At 42.0% G+C, this 15325-nt stretch overlaps 1 protein-coding gene and 3 non-coding genes across 4 annotated transcripts in view; 2 read left to right on the forward strand and 2 right to left on the reverse strand.

The window, feature by feature from the left end:
• Positions 1-15325, forward strand: part of LOC132118917 (putative nuclease HARBI1) — a gene marked incomplete at its 3' end in the record, with an annotated part of 265948 nt that overhangs the window by 217571 nt on the left and 33052 nt on the right. The gene's annotated exons all lie outside the window — the stretch shown is intronic.
• Positions 6795-6866, forward strand: trnae-uuc (transfer RNA glutamic acid (anticodon UUC)). The gene has a single exon. It is a non-coding gene; the product is annotated as a tRNA-Glu (tRNA).
• Positions 13069-13140, reverse strand: trnac-gca (transfer RNA cysteine (anticodon GCA)). Its single transcript has one exon. It is a non-coding gene; the product is annotated as a tRNA-Cys (tRNA).
• Positions 13946-14017, reverse strand: trnac-gca (transfer RNA cysteine (anticodon GCA)). Its single transcript has one exon. It is a non-coding gene; the product is annotated as a tRNA-Cys (tRNA).

Consider the following 15325-nt stretch of genomic DNA (forward strand, 5'->3'; position numbering starts at 1 on the left):
GATACAAAAAAGAGCCTCTCGAGAGGATGTGCCACTGAGTTACAATCACATACAGAATCTTTCTATATAGATATGTTTGCACTTATTCCTAATCTATTTAACTTGATTTATTTCAAATGAGTGCAATATTGTTAATGGAAACACCTCTACTGTACAAAGCACGCTAAGTAGAGTCCATTCATGTAAGTTTGGTCACATAATACTGTAGAATTTGCATAAAAATGTATGTCCACGGGAGCACTACGGAGGTCCCGCTGAATAAATTGTAAATGGACATTTTTTGTTTTAAAAAAAAACCTCCCATTTGCCATTTATTCAGCACACCCTTCCTAATGGTTCCCTGGACAGATAAATTTTAGCGATTTCGTGGTTGAAGTCTCATCAGCTGTACTCTGCAAGCTCCGAGGAATCCATTTTTGTAAGTTTGTCCCATAATACTGTAGAAATATGCATAGATATATCTAAATATGCATAAAATATGCATAAAAATATATCTAAATTACAGCCTATGCTCTCAATGTCAAATGCAGAAATGTTAATCCATGCATTTATGACCTCAAGGTTAGATTATTGTAATGCTTTATTGGGTGGTTGTTCTGCACGCTTAGTAAACAAACTACAGCTAGTCCAAAATGCAGCAGCAAGAGTTCTTACTAGAACCAGGAAGTATGACCATATTAGCCCGGTCCTGTCAACACTGCACTGGCTCCCTATCAAGCATCGCACAGATTTTAAAATATTGCTTATTACTTATAAAGCCCTGAATGGTTTAGCACCTCAGTATTTGAATGAGCTCCTTTTACATTATAATCCTCTACGTCCACTACGTTCTCAAAACTCAGGCAATTTGATAATACCTAGAATATCAAAATCAACTGCAGGCGGCAGATCCTTTTCCTATTTGGCGCCCAAACTCTGGAATAACCTACCTAACATTGTTCGGGAGGCAGACACACTCTTGCAGTTTAAATCTAGATTAAAGACCCATCTCTTTAACCTGGCATACACATAACATACTAATATGCTTTTATTATCCAAATCCATTAAAGGATTTTTAGGCTGCATTAATTAGGTAAACCGGAACCACTTCCCATAGCAACCTATGTACCTGCTACATCATTAGAAGAATGGCATCTACGCTAATATTTGTCTGTTTCTCTCTTGTTCCGAGGTCACCGTGGCCACCAGATCCAGTCTGTGTCCAGATCAGAGGGTCACTGCAGTCACCCGGATCCAGTACGTATCCAGACCAGATGGTGGATCAGCACCTAGAAAGGACCTCTACATCCCTGAAAGACAGCGGAGACCAGGACAACTAGAGCCCCAGATACAGATCCCCTGTAAAGACCTTGTCTCAGAGGAGCACCAGGACAAGACCACAGGAAACAGATGATTCTTCTGCACAATCTGACTTTGCTGCAGCCTGGAATTGAACTACTGGTTTCGTCTGGTCAGAGGAGAACTGGCCCCCCAACTGAGCCTGGTTTCTCCCAAGGTTTTTTTCTCCATTCTGTCACCGATGGAGTTTCGGTTCCTTGCCGCTGTCGCCTCTGGCTTGCTTAGTTGGGGACACTTCATCTACAGCGATATCGTTGACTTGATTGCAAATAAATGCACAGACACTATTTAACTGAACAGAGATGACATAACTGAATCCAATGATGAACTGCCTTTAACTATCATTTTTGCATTATTGACACTGTTTCCCTAATGAATGTTGTTCAGTTGCTTTGACGCAATGTATTTTGTTTAAAGCGCTATATAAATAAAGGTGACATTGACATTGACATAGAGAAAATGTTGGATTTTGGTTAATGTTCACCAAAATGTCACAAATTTTAGGCAATAAAATAGAAAGTTGCCTACGTGCTGGAATGTACAAAACCGATGACAAACATATGGTCAGACAAACATACAGGGCCTTTCTTTAGAATAAATCAAGCAGGGGGCCTCTCCTCTCTAGGGAGGTATTAAAATTGTAATCATAAGGAAAAGTTTGACTATTGTGGAACCGCACCATATAGTGTATATAAGGAGATACCAAATAACATTCGAGAGATTTCCTTGCAAGGACTCTCGGCGTTGTTTTCCATAAAATAAAGTCTTTTCTTCTGAGAGAAAACCACTGACTGAGTGTGATTCTTCTGAGAACCGGTAGGCGAAACTACATCAGCAACTTTGCGGATTAAAAATTGGTCTCACTTTCATTATTAACCTCACAATATGTCAATTTTGTACCTTGACAGACCGACGATAGGCAGTTTTTCATGTCCCTTGAATGCATGAAACACTATTTATTTCTGTAAACCACACTGGCCAGATTATGGAAAGTGGCCCACAAGCTTGTGGCCAGTTAAAGCTGGCCAGTTCCCATATGGTCTAGCATTTAGGATTCCTGGTTTTCTCCCTTGCGGCCAGAAGTGACTTTTTAGACAGCAGTAGAGCTACAGAACCCTGATAGGTTGAGGTTCCGATGTCTATGGGGAGTCATGTAACATGCTTCGGTATTGCCATTCATCACACAAGCTCTCGGATAAGCTCGGCAATTATCAGGGCTTACCTCCTGATAACAAGGTGAGAATAAGCAGACAGCAATGCTTGCCATAGTCACATCTAAAACCAACAACACTGTAGCAATCAGGGGTTTTTACTATTGGTGGGCCAGTGGCGCAATGGATAATGTGTCTGACTACGGATCAGAAGATTCTAGGTTGGACTCCTGGCTGGCTTGCTCTGTGCTTGTTTTTCTCCGGCTTATTTTGTTGTTGTGTTTTTTCTTCTTCTCCAAAATCTAAAAGTAAAGGCAAATCTCCAGGCATTCTTCTTTTTTTCCAAAAAAGACATATTCTGCACACCCATTCCGATGTCTAGGGGAGACACGGACATGCTTCGGTTTTGCCATTCGTATGTCAATTTTGGACCTTGACAGACCGACGATAGACAGTTTTTCATGCAGATAACGGTTGCAATGTGTGTTTTCAGATGCATGACACAAGTATTTTCACCTGGACAAGAGCTTAATTACCAGTTCAAGGTATCAATTAACAATCACAGGACTCTGGCCAAAAAACTGAACCCCCGGGGTGAGTCAACAAACATGACCCTTGAATTCATGTAACACCATTTATTTCTGTAAACCACACTGGCCAGATTTAATGAAAGTGGCCCACAAGCTTGTGCCCAGTTAAAGCTGGCCAGTTCCCATATGGTCTAGCAGTTAGGATTCCTGGATTTCTCCCATGCAGCCAGGGGTCTACTCCCGTGATGGGAAAGCTTGATCTTTTTTGCTTCTCTGCTCAAAAAGCCAGCACATCTTCCTGCACCAGAAGTGACTTTTTGGAGAGCAGTAGAGCTACAGAACCCTGATAGATTGAGGTTCTGATGTCTATGGGGAGTCGCATAACATGCTTCGGTATTGACATTCATCACACAAGCACTCCGACAAACTTGGCGATTAAAGGGGAAATAAACTGCAGGCTGGCAGCCAGTTGATTTTCGAATGAACAATTTCATCGCTACTCTGTAACTGCTTCATTACTTTTCATTACAGCTCTCTCGCAGCTGTTAGCAGAGATTGAAGAGATTTTTTAGACCACCTCCCTGGTGGTCTAGTGGTTAGGATTCTGCGCTCTCACCGCCACGGCCTGGGCTCGATTCCCGGTCAGGGAAAGCTCTTTTGGCTTCCAAATGTGGACTGCGAATTCAATCTCTGCTAACAGCTGCGAGAGAGCCAGCTCCAAACCAAAAAAAATGGTGAGCACTTGAAAAAAAGACCTCCTTCGAGCCGGAGTCGAACCAGCGACCTAAGGATTGCCAACACTCCAACCTACAGTCCTCCACTCTACCAGCTAAGCTATAAAAGGGGCAAAGTGTTAGACAGAACCTCGACATCTGGTGCAGGAAGATGGGCTGTATTTTTGAGGAGGGAAGCAAAAAGAAGCATGTGTTCCCATAACGGGAGTCGAACCCGGGCTGCCTGGGTGAAAACCAGAAATCCTAACTGCTAGACCATATGGGATTTGTACACCTTAAACTGGCCATTGGCTTCTGGCGCACTTTCCATACATGTGGTCAGTGTGGGCGCAGGATCTTGTAGTGGCCTGTTGCTTTAGGTCTGCGACTGTAACAATGTGATAATAATTTTGCAAAACAAGAATTATCCAAAAGGACGGTTTTCTGAATTATATAGTGTTGTATGCATTCAAGGGATCTGTTTTTTTTTACTCACCCCGGGAGTTCAGTTTATTTGGGCAGATTCCTGTGATTGCTGAATTGGTACATCGAACTGGTAATTAAGCTCTTTTCCAGTTGAAAATACTTGTGTCATCCATTTGAAAAGACACACAGCAACCGTTATCTAGAGGAAAAACTGCCTATCGTCACTCTGTCAAGGTACAAAATTGACATTGTGAGGGTAACAATGAAAGTGAGACCAATTTTTAATCGGCAAAGTTGCTGCTTATTCGCTCCTTCAGTTTAACTCAGTTTACAACTTATTCTCAATGTCCAGTTGGCAATTAGTGATAAGGCTTCAAAATGGCAAGCCCATGACATCAAAACCACATGGCAATACACCCTTCAAAGTAGTAAAGCAGTTACAGAGTAGAGATGAAATTGTTCAATCTAGAATCAACTGGCCCACCAGCCTGCATTTTATTACCACGTTAATCGCCGAGCTTATCTGAGAGCTTGTGTGATTAATGGCAATACCGAAGCATGTTACGCGACTCCCCATACACATCGGAACCTCAATCTATCAGGGTTCTGTAGCTCTACTGCTGTCCAAAAAGTCACTTCTGGTGCAGGAAGATGTGCTGGCTTTTTGAGGAGAGAAGCAAAAAAGATCAAGCTTTCCCATCACGGGAGTCGCCCCCTGGCTGCATGGGAGAAATCCAGAAATCCTAACTGCTAGACCATATGGGAACTGGCCAGCTTTAACTGGGCACAAGCTTGTGGGCCACTTTCATTAAATCTGGCCAGTGTGGTTTACAGAAATAAATGGTGTTACATGCATTCAAGGGACATGTTTGTTGACTCACCCCGGGGGTTCAGTTTTTTGGCCAGAGTCCTGTGATTGCTGAATTGATACCTTGAACTGGTAATTAAGTTCTTGTCCAGGTGAAAATACTTGTGTCATGCATCTAAAAACAAACATTGCAACCGCTATGTAGATGAAAAACTGTCTATCGTCGGTCTGTAAAGGTCCAAAATTGACATACGAATGGCAATACCGAAGCATGTCCGTGTCTCCCCTAGACATCGGAATGGGTGAGAAGAATATGTCTTTTTTGGGAAAAAAGAAGAATGCCTGGAGATTTGCCTTTTCTTCTAGATTTTGGAGAAGAAAAAAAAACACAACAACAAAATAAGCCGGAGAAAAAAAAGCACAGAGTGAGCCAGCCAGGAGTCGAACCTAGAATCTTCTGATCCGTGAGCTTGTGAGACGAATGGCAATACCGAAGCATGTCCGTGTCTTCCCTAGACAGTGGCAAAGAAAGCCCTCCTTCGAGCCAGAGTCGAACCAGCGACCTAAGGATTGCCAACACTCCAACCTACAGTCCTCCACTCTACCAGCTGAGCTATCAAAGGGGCAAAGTGTTAGACAGAACCTCGACATATCACTGTCTTGTAGCTCTACTGCTGGCCAAAAAGTCACTTAAAAAATCTCTGCTACCATGGAGGGAGGAGTAAAAAAAACAGATCCCTTGAATGCATACAACACTATATAATTCAGAAAACCGTCCTTTTGGATAATTCTTGTTCTTGCCAAATTATTATCACATTGTTACATTCGCAGACCTAAAGCAACAGGCCACTACAAGATCCTGCGCCCACACTGACCACATGTAGGGAAAGTGCGCAACTGGTCAGTTTATGGTGTCCAAATCCCATATGGTCTAGTGGTTAGGGTTCCTGGTTTTCACCCAGGCGGCCCGGGTTCGGCTCCTAGTATGGGAACGCATGCTTCTTTTTGCTTCCCTCCTCAAAAATCCAGCACATCTTCCTGCACCAGATGTCGAGGTTCTGTCTAACACTTTGCCCCACGGCTGGTGGGCTGGTGGGCTTACCTCCTGATAACAAGGTGAGAATAAGCAGACAGCAATGCTTGCCACTGTCACATCTAAAACCAACAACTCTGTAGCAATCGGGAGTCTCTACTATTGGTGGGCCAGTGGCGCAATGGATAACGTGTCTGACTACGGATCAGAAGATTCTAGGTTCGATTCCTGGCTGTCTTGCTCTGTGCTTGTTTTTCTCAGGCTTATTTTGTTGTTGTGTTTTTTTTTCTTTTCCAAAATCTAGAAGTAAAGTCAAATCTCCAGGCATTCTTCTTTTTTTCCAAAAAAAACATATTCTGCACACCCATTCCGATGTCTAGGGGAGACACGGACATGCTTCGGTATTGCCATTCGTATGTCAATTTTGGACCTTGACAGACTGACGATAGACAGTTTTTCATCCAGATAACGGTTGCAATGTGTGTTTTCAGATGCATGACACAAGTATTTTCACCTGGACAAGAGCTTAATTACCAGTTCAAGGTATCAATTCAGCAATCACAGGACTCTGGCCAAAAAACTGAACCCCCGGGGTGAGTAAAAAAAACAGATCCCTTGAATGCATACAACACTATGTAATTCAGAAAACCGTCCTTTTGGATAATTCTTGTTTTGCCAAATTATTATCACATTGTTACAATCGCAGACCTAAAGCAACAGGCCACTACAAGATCCTGCGCCAACACTGACCACATGTATGGAAAGTGCGCCAATGGCCAATTTAAGGTGTCCAAATCCCATATGGTCTAGTGGTTAGGATTCCTGGTTTTCACCCAGGCGCCCCAGGTTTGACTCCCGGTATGGGAACGCATGCTCCTTTTTGATTCCCTCCTCAAAAATCCAGCACATCTTCCTGCACCAGATGTCGATGTTCTGTCTAACACTTTGCCCCTTTGATAGCTCAGCTGGTAGAGTGGAGGACTGTAGGTTGGAGTGTTGGCAATCCTTAGGTCGCTGGTTCGACTCCTGGTATGGGAAAGCTTGATCATTTTTGCTTCTCTCCTCAAAAAGCCAGCACATCTTCCTGCACCAGAAGTGACTTTTTGGACAGCAGTAGTACTACAGAACCCTGAGCTTCTGATAGGTTCGAACCTACTCATCCATGCTGGCCAGGGTTCACCCTCCGGCAGCTAGAGAAGGCAGCTCGAGGTGGGTGGAAGTCGGAAGAAAGATTTTAGGATGAGGACTAGAGAAAATACTTGTACTGTACTCAGGGCACTCAGAGGAATCCATTTATGTACGTTTCATCCCATAATACTGTAGAAATATGCATAGAAAAAATGAAGTGGTGCATGGTGCATGTTCACCAAAATGTCACAAACTTTGGCAAGCTGTAACTCCGCCAAAATGGGGCCAAACTGCACCAAACTCGGGTCAGAGTAAGACCTACAGAAGGCCCACCGAACAACGCTGGCTCCCCATCCATAAAACTCCAGGGGGCGGAGTTATGGCCCCCCACATTTTTGATAGTCAAATGGAAGGAAGAGACCGGGGTTAACGACACCACACTGCGGCAGACGGAGACGCTGAAGAGGGACTTTAGCAGCCTGATCGAGACAGTTCGCAGCACGACGCCCACGGCGACGATCGTCGTGTCAGTACCACTGCCCACGTATCGACGAGGACACGAAAGGTTCAGTAGACTTTTTGCTTTAAATGAATGGTTGTTGTCATGGTGTAAAGAACCGAAACTGCTATTTGTTAATAACTGGAATCTTTTCTGGGAGCGTCCTAGGCTGTTTCGCGCTGATGGATTACACCCAAGCAGAGTCGGAGCGGAGCTGCTCTCTGACAACATCTCCAGGACACTTCGCTCCATGTGACTAGTAGGACTAGTAGTAGAAAATATCTTATCGTAATTAAACCAGAAAAATGTAAAGTAAATGAACAAAAACAATTTTTAAAGTTTGGGCTCATAAATATTAGATCACTCACACCCAAAGCAGTTATTGTAAATGAAATGATCACAGATAATAGTTTTGATGTACTGTGCTTGACTGAAACCTGGCTAAAACCAAATGATTATTTTGGTCTAAATGAGTCTACTCCACCAAACTTCTGTTATAAGCATGAGCCCCATCAGACTGGTCGTGGCGGAGGTGTTGCAACAATATATAGTGATATTCTCAATGTTACCCAGAAAACAGGATACAGGTTTAACTCTTTTGAAATACTTCTGCTAAATGTTACACTGTCAGACATGCAAAAGAAATCTAATGTATCTCTTGCTCTGGCTACTGTGTATAGACCACCAGGGCCGTATACAGAATTCCTAAAAGAATTTGCAGATTTCCTCTCAGACCTTCTAGTTACAGTTGATAAGGCGCTAATCATGGGAGATTTTAATATTCACGTTGATAATGCAAATGATACATTAGGACTTGCGTTTACTGACCTAATAAACTCCTTTGGAGTCAAGCAAAATGTCACCGGGCCCACTCATCGTTTTAATCATACACTAGATTTAATTATATCGCATGGAATCGATCTTACTGCTATAGATATTGTACCCCAAAGTGATGATATTACAGACCATTTCCTTGTATCGTGCATGCTGCGAATAACTGATATTAACTATATGTCTCAGCGTTACCGTCTGGGCAGAACTATTGTTCCAGCCACCAAAGAAAGATTCACAAATAACCTGCCTGATCTATCTCAACTGCTATTTGTACCCAAAAATACACATGAATTAGACGAAATTACTTACAACATGGGCACTATTTTCTCTAATACATTAGAAGCTGTTGCCCCCATCAAATTGAAAAAGGTTAGAGAAAAACGTACCGTGCCATGGTATAACAGTAATACTCACTCTCTCAAGAAAGTAACTCGTAGTCTTGAACGCAAATGGAGAAAAACTAACTTGGAAGTTTTTAGAATTGCATGGAAAAACAGTATGTCCAGCTATAGACAGGCTCTAAAAACTGCTAGTGCAGAGCATATACACAAACTCATTGAAAATAACCAAAACTATCCAAGGTTTTTATTTAGCACAGAGTTAACAAATTACCAGACGCCACCTGATTCAAATATTCCACCAACGTTAAATAGTAATGACTTTATGAATTTCTTCACTGATAAAATAGATAACATTAGAAATACAATAGCGAATGTAGATTCTACAGCGTCTAACACTTCAGTTTCATCCATCGCACCCAAAGATAAACTGCAGTGCTTTACAAATATGGGACAGGAAGAGCTAAATAAACTTATCACTGTATCTAAACCAACAACATGTTTATTAGATCCTGTACCCACTAAATTACTAAAAGAGCTGTTACCTGTAGCCGAAGAACCGCTTCTCAATATCATTAACTCGTCGTTATCTTTAGGTCACGTCCCAAAACCATTCAAGCTGGCGGTTATCAAGCCTCTTATTAAGAAACCAAAACTAGATCCTAGTGTACTGGCAAATTATAGGCCTATTTCAAATCTTCCATTTATGTATAAAATTTTTGAAAAAGTTGTGTCTGCTCAATTGAGCACCTTCCTGCATAAAAATGATCTGTATGAAGAATTTCAGTCAGGTTTTAGGCCCCACCATAGCACAGAAACTGCACTTGTTAAAATTACAAATGACCTGCTCCTTGCGTCAGATCAAGGCTGCATCTCATTTCTAGTCTTACTTGATCTTAGTGCTGCGTTCGACACCATAGATCATGACATACTCATAGATCGATTACAAAACTATACAGGTATTCAAGGGCAGGCTCTAAGATGTTTTAGATCCTACCTGTCCGATCGCTACCATTTTGTTTACTTAAATGGGGTGTCATCTCATTTATCATCAGTAAAATATGGAGTGCCACAAGGATCCGTCCTAGGTCCCCTTCTATTTTCAATATACATGTTGCCCCTTGGTAATATTATTAGAAAATACGGAATTAGCTTCCACTGTTATGCTGATGATACTCCGCTATATATCTCAACGAGACCAGATGAAACTTCCCAATTATCTAAGCTAACAGAGTGTGTTAAAAATGTAAAAGATTGGATGACAAATAATTTTCTCCAATTAAATTCGGATAAGACAGAGATAATAATTCTTGGACCAAAAAACACTACACATAATCTTGTAGATTACAATCTGCAACTAGACGGATGTACTGTTACTTCCTCTACAGTCAGAAATCTGGGTGTTATATTAGACAGCAATTTGTCTTTTGAAAATCATATTTCCAATGTTACAAAAACTGCATTCTTCCATCTTAGAAACATTGACAAGCTACAAAACATGTTATCTGTTTCTGATGCAGAAAAGCTAGTTCATGCATTCATGACCTCTAGACTGGACTATTGTAATGCACTTCTAGGTGGTTGTCCTGCTTCGTCAATAAACAAGCTACAGGTAGTCCAAAATGCAGCAACTAGAGTCCTTACGAGGTCAAGAAAATATGATCATATTACCCCAATTTTACAGTCTCTGCACTGGCTACCTATTAAGTTCCGTATCAGTTACAAATTATCATTACTTACCTATAAGGCCCTAAATGGTTTAGCTCCTGCGTACCTAACTAGCCTTCTTCCACGCTACAATCCATCACGCACCCTAAGGTCACAAAACGCTGGACTTTTGGTAGTTCCTAGGATAGCAAAGTCCACTAAAGGAGGTAGAGCTTTCTCACATTTGGCTCCCAAACTCTGGAATAGCCTTCCTGATAATGTTCGGGGTTCAGACACTCTCTCTCTGTTTAAATCTAGATTAAAAACACATCTCTTTCGCCAAGCATACGAATAATGTATCATTTAAATTGTGAGTGTAGTTGCATCTGATCAAATGTGCATTTTTATTCTTTAGCTTGAGTTAAACTAATTTTACTTTGTTGGATCAGCAGCTATGCTAATGATGTCTCTATTTTGTTTCTATGTTTTGCCACGGGATTTACATCCCGTGGTAACTAGGATTTACACAAGCTCCAGTCTGGATCCAGAACACCTGAGAAGAGATGACCCCAGATGATCCTAACCTTGAATCAACAAACAGAACTAACAATTATTGCTACATGTGTGACTGCATCATATAATAATAACTATTAATTAATAATATTGATAGTTCATCGTCTAGCTGACTACGTCTTGTATTATTATTATTATTATTTTTTATTTTTTCTAAAATCCTGTCAAACGTGCACAAACTACTAGTTACTACTAAATATTGTAGAAACCTAATTTTCTGTAAAGTTGCTTTGTAACGATTTGTATTGTAAAAAGCGCTATACAAATAAACTTGAATTGAATTGAATATATTCCTAACATGCCAAATGCAAAGGGGGCACCCGTTTGAACTGGGGACAGATTTGAACTGGGGACCTCTTGATCTGCAGTAAAATGCTCTACCACTGAGCTATACCCCCACAGACTCCCTGGAACGTAGCCTCACACAAGATGACAAACTCACTTTTGAATAAAGTTTTTGGATATGACAAGCATGCCAGATTCAAAAAAGAACCTCTCGAGAGAATGTGCCACTGAGTTACAATCACATACAGAATCTTTCTATATAGATATGTTTGCACTTATTCCTAATCTGCCAAATCCATAAGCTGCACTCGGATTTGAACCGGGGACCTCTTGAACTGCACTCAAATGCTCTACCACTGAACTATGCCCCCACATCTTTGCGGAAAAATGCTCTTTCATTAAGTCATACCCCTACAGACTTCTGTGCTTCGAGCCAAACATTAAGTTAGATCCTACGATTCAACAATATCAAACATTGACTCCTTCACTGTAAACTCAGGTCTTTGGTTACTCCAAATCAGAATCAGCAACTCTACAACTCAAAACCTCCAAATAAGACAAGTCCAAAGGGGACACCCAGATTTGAACTGTGGACGACTTGATTACAGACTCACTTTGAAATCATGTCGTTGATTATGTCAAGCAAGGCAGATCCAAAATGTAGACCTATTGATCTGCAGACTAATGCTCTGTCGTTGAGCTATAACCCCGTACTGCATGAGCACAAACCTCAAAAATGAATTTATGTCAAGGATTTGTTTATTCCTAATATGCCAAGCCCAAATTAGGCACATGGAATGAACCTGGGACCTCTTGATCTGCAATCAAACGCCGTGCCATTTAGATATAACACCGTACAGTATGAGCACAAAAAGGCAGGAAGATATGGCTACACATATTCCTAACCTGCCAAATCCAAAGGGGGCACCCGGATTTGAACCGGGGACCTCTTGATCTGAAGTCAAATGCTCTACCACTGAGCTATACCCCCACAGACTCCCTGATCCATAGCCTCACACAAGATGACAGACTCAATTTTGAATAAAGTTTTTGGATATGACAAGCATGCCAGATACAAAAAGGAACCTCTCGAGAGGATGTGCCACTGAGTTACAATCACATACAGAATCTTTCTATATAGATATGTTTGCACTTATTCCTAATCTGCAAAACCGGGGACCTCTTGATCTGCAGTCAAATGCTCTCCCACTGAGCCATACCCCCAAATCTTTGCAGAAAAATGCTCTTTCATTGAGCCAAACCCCCACAGACTTCTGTGCTTAGAGCCAAAGATTAAGTTACATCCTACGGTTCAACAATATCAAACATTGACTGCTTCACGGTAAACTCAAGTCTTTGGTTACTCCCAATCAGAATCAACAACTCAACAACTCAAAACTTCCAAATAAGACAAGTCCAAAGGGTCACCCAGATTTGAACTGTGGACGACTTGATTACAGACTCACTTTGAAATCATGTCGTTGATTATGTCAAGCAAGCCAGATCCAAAACGTAGACCTATTGATCTGCAGACAAATGCTCTGTCGTTGAGCTATAACCCGTACTGCATGAGCACAAACCACAAAAATGAACTTATGTCAAGGATTTGTTTATTCCTAATATGCCCAAAGGAGGCACATGGAATGAACCTGGGATTTCTTGATCTACAATGAAATGCTGTTCCATTGAGATATAACCGCATACAGTATGAGCACATAAAAGCAGGAAGATATGGCTACACATATTCCTAACCTGCCAAATCCAAAGGGGGCACCCAGATTTGAACCAGGGACCTCTTGATCTGCAGTCAAATGCTCTACCACTGAGCTATACCCCCACAGACTCCCTGGACCATAGCCTCACACAACATGACACACTCACTTTTGAAAAAAGTTTTTGGATATGACAAGCATGCCATATACAAAAAAGAACCTCTCGAGAGGATGTGCCACTGAGTTACAATCACATACAGAATCTTTCTATATAGATATGTTTGCACTTATTCCTAATCTGCCAAATCCATAAGCGGCACCCGATTTTGAACTGAGGACCTCTTGATCTGCACTCAAATGCTCTACCACTCAACTATGCCCCCACATCTTTGCAGATAAATGCTCTTTCATTAAGCCATACCCCTACAGACTTCTGTGTTTAGAGCCAAAGATTAAGTTAGATCCTACGATTCAACAATATCAAACATTGACTCCTTCACTGTAAACTTAGGTCTTTGGTTACTCCAAATCAGAATCAACAACTCTACAACTCAAACCCTCCAAATAAGACAAGTCCAAAGGAGACACCCAGATTTGAACTGTGGACGACTTGATTACAGACTCACTTTGAAATCATGTCGTTGAGTATGTCCATTAAGCCAGATCCAAAACATAGAAATATTGATCTGCAGACAAATGCTCTGTTGTTGAGCTATAACCCCGTACTGCCTGAGCACAAACATCAAAAATGAATTTATGTCAAGGATTTGGTTATTCCTAATATGCCAAGCCCAAATTAGGCACATGGAATGAACCTGGGACCTCTTAATCTGCAATCAAACGCCGTACCATTGAGATATAAGCCAGTACAGTATGAGCACAAAAGGCAGGAAGATATGGCTACACATATTCCTAACATGCCAAATCCAAAGGGGCCATCCAGATTTGAACCAAGGACCTCTTGATCTGCAGTCAAATGCTCTACCACTGAGCTATACCCCCACAGATTCCCTGGATCATAGCCACACACAAGATGACAGATTCACTTTGAAATCATGTCGTTGATTATGTCAAGCAAGCCAGATCAAAATAGTAGACCTATTGACTTGCAGACAAAAGCTCTGTTGTTGAGCTATAACCCGTACTGCATGATCACAAACCACAAAAATGAACTTATGTCAAGGATTTATTTATTCCTAATATGCCAAGCCCAAAGGAGGCACATGGAATGAACCTGGGACTTCTTGATCTACAATGAAACGCTGTGGCATTGAGATATAACCCCATACAGTATGAGCACAAAAAGGCAGGAAGATATGGCTACACATATTCCTAACATGCCAAATGTAAAGGGGGCCCCCGGATTTGAACCGGGGACTTCTTGATCTGCATTCAAATGCTCTACCACTTTTTGCAGTCTTCCGGTGGCGCTGCTCTTTTTGCCACCCGGGCACACTGTTTACTGCGATCGTCATTTTGTTTGTTGGTTGTTTTTGTTTGTTTGTTGGTTGCGTTGGCTTGTATGTTTGTGAATGTGTTGCTGCGCTGTGGGAACGTGAAGTCAACATGGCAAGATTTATTCATTACATATATCTTGTGTTGCTCATTGTCGGAGTATGTGTACCATGCCAAACTTATTCAGCGGGCATCCAGGCCCAGCATCTTACTACCTACACCCGAGATGCGCTGCTGGCACTCCGACCGTCCCATCTTCCACCTGTGGATTTACCAGCCTGCGTGAGCGCTCGGCCAGGGCGGTCGAGGAAAAGGGGTCGGCGCGGTGGAGCGCATCAGCGTTTACGATGGAGAGGCAGTAAGCCTCCTCTACCTTCAATGATATTATGCAACGCAAGATCACTTCGAGCTAAAATAGACGTACTTCGGATTAATACCAGAACATGCTCTGAGTATCGCACCTCAAGTTTAATGGTGATCATGGAAACGTGGTTACACAGGGATATCCAAAACTCTCTGATTGACATCGATGGATTTTCACTTGTCAGGGCAGATAGGACTGAACAATCCGGAAAAACGAGAGGTGGCGGCATGGCTGTGTATGTAAGTAACAACTGGTGCAAACAGTACACAGTTAGGGAAACACTTTGCTGTCCGGATGTCGAGATTTTGCATTTGACTATGAGACCGTTTTACCTCCCAAGGGAGTTCAGAAGTGTGGCCATGTGCATTGTGTACATTCTTCCCAGCGGGAATGCAGCTAGGGCCGCAGCTTGCATTGCTGACTGTGTACACCAAGAACTGCAGCGCGCTCCGGGCGCCCCCGTGTTTGTAGTGGGCGACTTCAACCACTGT

The sequence above is a fragment of the Carassius carassius genome, chromosome 38 (assembly GCF_963082965.1).
Source record: "Carassius carassius chromosome 38, fCarCar2.1, whole genome shotgun sequence".
Lineage (NCBI taxonomy): Eukaryota > Metazoa > Chordata > Actinopteri > Cypriniformes > Cyprinidae > Carassius > Carassius carassius.